Here is a 6,345-nt window from a genome sequence, read left to right on the forward strand (position 1 = left end):
AACATTACAGTTTCACAAGAATATTAATATGGTCAAAGACTTGAACCAAATTTTACTTGTTAATGCATTACTACAGAAGAGAGCACAGGAATAAGGGAAAAGAAGAAAAAAAGGGAAGCATCTCCAGAAACGTGATATGAAATACATAAAATGTTATAGGGCTATTCCCCTCATTCCTCAATGAAGTCCATTTTCTGACATACCTAAGTACAACATTTTTTTAATAAAGCAGCTCTCAAGGCTGTTTCTACATTCTAATTGTTCCAAATATTTCCAATGTAAAAGTATAGAATTTCACTGAATTATGTTTTTGCCATTTTATTTTTTATCACTAGAAAAAAACCCAAACATATGGATGGAAAATAAGTAAGTGGATAAATAAATAAATAATGGTCCTGGATGACACTTCCTGCTTCTACAATAAAAAATGAAGGGGAAAAAAAGAAAGAGCATGTAATACTTGGAAATTTCTATTTTTAAAAATCCAGATAAGAGTTTTATTATTATACTGTAGGTTGAGCAAGAAATCTAATGTATCATTTCTTTCATAAATAACTTTCAAAAGAAAATAATTTCCTGTAAGGACTAGTTTTGAACTTGGAATAGAAAGAAGGAAATAACTGCATGGAAGTACTAGTGACTCAAGGACGAAAAATAATTCTGCTTTTGAAGAGCATAGTTAGGGTACGAGTTGATCCTTGGAGAAGAAAACAGTGTTATGACTAAGCAAACTGACAAGGAGTTGCACTGGAAGCACAGGCAGATACTGATGGTGACAAATATGCTTGTTTCTTCTACCTACAGTACCTTCTGAATATAACCTGCTGTAATTTGGAAATGCACAAAATAATTGGTACAAGTACAGTTTTTGGATGTTAATATTTCATCTGTGCTAATATACCTTTTGCAATTTTAGTTACAGAAAGCAACAAGACCTCTCCCCTCCAACAGAGACTGACATGAAAGTTCTCACCCTTCGGTAGCATACTTCAATTTCGCAAAGCAATATGTTGTTTTTTCTGACACAACTGCGTCAGCAAGTTAAAAAAAGAAAAAGATGACACACAACACGTCCTCATTACTACTGGAACAGTATTGGCAGTTCAGCCACTCCACAGGACGTATTCTGTCCAAAATCTAGGTGAGAAAGTTGACTAATTTGCAACAAGTTACCAGATGACATTTCTATCACAAACTCTCCCATTTGACTGTTTAAGAGGTTGCTAATAAAAACTTCTGCAACGGATATTGTAACTATGAAAAGTTTTTAATGTAGTAAGTAGTAAACCAGCAGACATTAAAGGAGTGAAAGAGCAAAGGCAACCTGTGCACATACCCCGAAGAAATCACTCTTGAAACAGTAACAGTCTGTTTGAAACAGAATATTTCAAGAAGTTCAGCATTTAAGCAAACAAACAAAATCCCTTTGCACATCACTAAGATTTTTATGTTCTCCTCCTTGGAGCTGAGCACTTAGCAGGGAAAGAACCAAGAGAACAGATGAGACAATCATCTTGCTTCCAGTATTTTTGGTCTGGAACAGAGTGTTCTGACTGCTGAAGAGGCAAACTGCAAGGAAAGTATCACTAAACACATTCACTTCCAGATGAAGACATGTTCAACATATAGGATTTGAAGCAAAATGTCATTCCCAAGATTCATAGCCTTATAAATAAGATTTTTTTAATTGATGGCAACAGCAACCCTAATAGAATTTCACAATATTAAATGGATTTAATAGAACGTGCTGGTTTTAGTCAGGACAGGGTTAATTTTCTTTGCAGTAGCTGGTATGAGGTTATTCTTAGGATTTGCCCTGAGCCGAGTACTGATAACACTGGTAGTTTTTAGATGGTGCTAAGGAGTGTTTGTACCAATTTAAGGACTTTTCAGCTTCTGATACTGCAGCTGTGTTCCCAAGTTTCTCATTACAAGCAGCGGGAAGGGGGACACACAGTTCAGACACCTAACCCAAACTAACGAAGAAGTATTTAATTCCATAGCATGTCATGCTCAGTTTATCAGCCGGGTGTGGGCTAGGAGCCATAGCTCGCTCATTAGGTCGTTTGTTCGTGCATTAGTTAGATGGTGAGTTGGTGGGTCGATTGGCTTTCTTGGTTGCTGTCTTGCTCGTGGGGCTCGCTTGGGCTCTGGTGCAATTTCTCTCTGGCTCTAACTCTTGCTGCTTGGGACCTGGCTGTGCATCAGTTGGCAGGTGGTGAGCAACTGTATCATTAGTTTTATTTTAATTACTTGTAATTAGTAGTGTTGTTAACATTAGCATCACTATTAAATTATTAAATTTCTCATATTTCAATTCACGAGCTTTCTTGTCTGTTCCTCCAATTCTCCCCCTCTACTGGGGGTGGGGGGAGGTGGAGGATGGGGGAGTGGGAGGGGAAGTGGGCAAGCGGCTGTGTGGTACTTTATTGCTAGCCAACCTTAAACCATGACATGGATTATAACATGATCAAAATTTTATTTATCATTTCTCACCCTGCTCCACCAGTTTCACTCATAAAAACAACTGCCTTAGGAAAATATCCGTAAAAAAACTAAGGCAAAACATTTCAAGAGGCAATATGCAGCTGAAATAATCAGTGTGCCAAAGTTATAACGGAAAAGAGTCCTACAATGACAAATGCCTGAACAACTTCAATACAGATGGCAGTAATCAGTCTTTTAGATTGAATATCAGAAAAACAAGTTTATTTTACATGACGGATGAAAGAGGAAGAAGCTCCATTTTGCATGGTACATGAAGAACCAGCAAGACTTTGTTTCACGCACCACCACTGACCCTCCAATCTCCTCTTCTAAAGGAAACTCCTGGAGCTAATAGCTATCACAGTACTTCAGAGAAGGAGGCTGCCCTCCTGCCCTAGGTCTGCTGGTCCAGCCCAGCAGCAACAGTTAATTCCCACCTTCCTCAATGAAGACCAAAGACATCTTCACCATACCCCAGACCACATTTTCTTCATTTCTTAACACATAAGGAAAATGAAAATCTGCTGAGTGTATCTAACCAAAATTCATAAGGGTGAATGTAGCAGATACAATATTATCACAGCAACTTGACTTATGCTGTCACCATATCTAGAGGATACATGTACAGTTATGATTCAAAGGGACTGAAAAGATACTTATAAACAAGTAAGCAAACAATACCACTAACTCTACTTAGTGATAGAAAAAGAGTATTTTGCGAAATCTAGAAATTAAAATGCATGCTAGGATTATTTCATCTATCTTCAAATAAAGACAAGGTTTATTCCTCAACAACAGCATTACATGGTATTCTGTGATTTATTAATTATGCATTAATGTAATATATGAACACCTTATTTAAACAAATAACCCTCAACTTCCCTAACAACTTTCTGTGCCTTAGGTGGATACTCACAACTTAATCTTGTAATTTAAATTCAAAAAGTATTCTTCAAATTGTGTACAGGGCATGTGGCTAATATTCAGCTGAACTCATATAATGATGTAAAAATTAATTACAGGCAAGAAGAAAGATCTTTTGCCTCAGGAGACAGAGGTCTTAATGAAAAGCTGTACTAGTTAATAGTCATCTGATATTCAAGTAATAAACAAATAAAAAAGCCATACCAGACCAAAACAGCTTGTACAGACGTCTACTCACATGTCTAAAATGTAATTTTCATATATTTCAACAGAAACATACCAAATTATCAGGGGAAGTAAAAAAAAAATAAAAAATTATTGCATTGATAGTGAACAAAATATGAACTTTCAAGATCGGATTTGTACATTTTAGACTCGGGTCATGAACTGCACACATGACTTCTTTTCTCAGTTTTAACCTAGATAAATTCTCCACCATAATATAATATATTTTTCATTTAATACTTTATATATGGGTAAATTTTACAGGATAAACAGTAGCTTGTTTCTGTTTCTGGCAGCAAGTACAGGATATTTCTACAGAAAAACAACATGAATTATGTTTTTTAACATAATTATTTTTAAAATATTTTTTTGTTTAAAAGAATTGTCTTCTTGGTAATCTTTGTCCAGTTTTAATTTGCTTGTCCAGACAGCAAATTCTTCAGGCAAGAGCTACATCTTGTTCTGGTTTGTATTGTTTACCATCTTTACCTTCACTAAACCAAGGCACCAGATTTTCATTTATATGATTATTACATGTCCATGCTTGTTAGTGTCATGATGATATTTAAATGAAGCATTTAGTCTTTCAGATCAAAGGTCTTTTGTCAAACATCACTTTCAGAGACACATCTGGTATATCCATACGTTCTGAACTTTAAACCCAATACATTATTTAAGGAAAGCAAAGGAGAAGAAAACTAAAAGGCTATGTTACAGCAAATCTTTGAGCTATTTCATGAGCAAGGAAAGCAATTCCAGTTGCAAGAAGTTTGGACCAAGCACAAAAGGAGATGTAAATGCTAAGGAAGCTTCAGTAATAGAGACAGAAGAGAAATTGAATTTAAAATAATAATAACAGCAATTAAAAAACTCTTTCATAACAACATTTGATACCTCTAGAAGAACCTCTCCGTAAAATTCAGCAAGCTCTGAATATATCTGTTTGCAAGGAAAGGTCAAAGATGCTGTCCCACCTTAAGTTCTTAGGAAATAAGAACAGATTTCTGAAATAATGTATATGACAAGTTAACAAATCTATTTTTAACTCTGCATATTTTAAAATATTTCAAAAAATTTTAACTTTTCCCTCTTCCCAAAATTTAGAGATTCACAGAGTGGTAGGGGTTGGAAGGGACCTCTAGAGATCATCTAGTCCAACCCCCTGCCAGAGCAGGATCACCTAGAGTAGATCACACAGGAACAAGTCCAGGCAGCTTCGGAAAGTCTCCAGAGAAGGAGACTCCAGCACCTCTCTGGGCAGCCTGTCCCAGTGCTCTGTCACCCTCACAGTGAAGAAGTGTTTCCTCATGTTCAGGTTGAACCTTCTGTTTTCCAGTTTATGGCCATTGCCCCCAGTCCTGTCACTGGACACCACTGAGAAGATCCCCTCTCAGCCTCTTCTCCCAGCTAAACAGACCCAACTCTCTCAGCCTTTCCTCATATGGGAGGGGCTCCAGGCCCTTCATCATCTTAGTGGCCCTGCATTGGACCCTCTCCAGTCGTTCCTTGTCCTTCCTGAACTCCAGGTGAGGCCTGGAGATCTTCGAATTACTTTAGCCTTAAGGAATTTTGGATTGCTTCAAAAGTTATATTTATCATTCAGGTTTTGAAAACCTTGGCTGTACTGGATGGAACGGGATGTAATGACTTGTGATGATCATGTTCACACTTCAAAGAAGGAAGTGTTAAAGCAGAGAACTATGGTTGCATTTGTTTTCTACAGTGGAACTTTTTGATAGCAGCATTTCATACAGAGCTAAATGTTTTTGACATACGACTACAGTTAACAAAAAATTATAAACCAAATTGCTATCCATCCAAGAGGAGAGATTATAGGTATTCCAATGGCCTGTTAAACAAATAAGAATTGGGGCTTATGCATTCAACATTTAGTCTTGTTTTATCTGTCCAAAGTGCAAATCAATTAACATTAAAAAGTGTCTTGAAAAAGGTTAATTGCCTATATGTCGTTGTGATTTTCTTGGTCTGTGTGCTGTCACAGAAGACCAAACATGAAATCTTTATTAAATTCAGCAAGTCTGTCATTCGACAAATGCACTTCTACCCATAATAATAAAGTATTTGTAAAACTGAAATTGTTTTAAGATTAAACAGGTTGCTCGGATCCCCCAAGGGGTTTCTAAATTTAGCAACAAACCAACCCTCGTAGGAAAAAACCAGGAAGATTAAAACATGAAAACACATCATTTCAGTAATAAGCTTAAAATACAGCAGGATAAAAAGAAGGGATTTGAGAAAAATGTCAACTTAAATCTTGACATAATAAATTTCAGTAATACCATTTAAAAAAATTTACAAGATTTAATGATTATTTAAATGGAGGACAGAAGCAATTCAGCATTAAGAATGTACAGGTCTTACGTATTTTTCTAAGGACCTAACTCAACAAAATATATATGGTCTTGTAGAGAGACTGAGACCTCCATTATCACTACACTATTTAAAACTAAGCTGAATATCCAAACTAACAATTAAGAGGTTCAACCTTCCATGGAAAGGGAAGAAACAGCAGTATCTGCATGAGTAGGAGACAGTTACTTGGATAAGAACTCATGCAGCACATTTTGTGCATTTTCTTTCCCTGTTCTTGGGCAGAAGTGCTGAGACTTACTCTATGTACTGTATCCTGGTTGATGAAAAACTGAACATGAGCCGGCAGTGTGCGCTGGCAGCCCAGAAGGGCAACCG

The sequence above is a fragment of the Eurypyga helias genome, unplaced genomic scaffold (assembly GCF_000690775.1).
Source record: "Eurypyga helias isolate BGI_N326 unplaced genomic scaffold, ASM69077v1 scaffold9483, whole genome shotgun sequence".
In the NCBI taxonomy this organism is placed as follows: Eukaryota; Metazoa; Chordata; class Aves; order Eurypygiformes; family Eurypygidae; genus Eurypyga; species Eurypyga helias.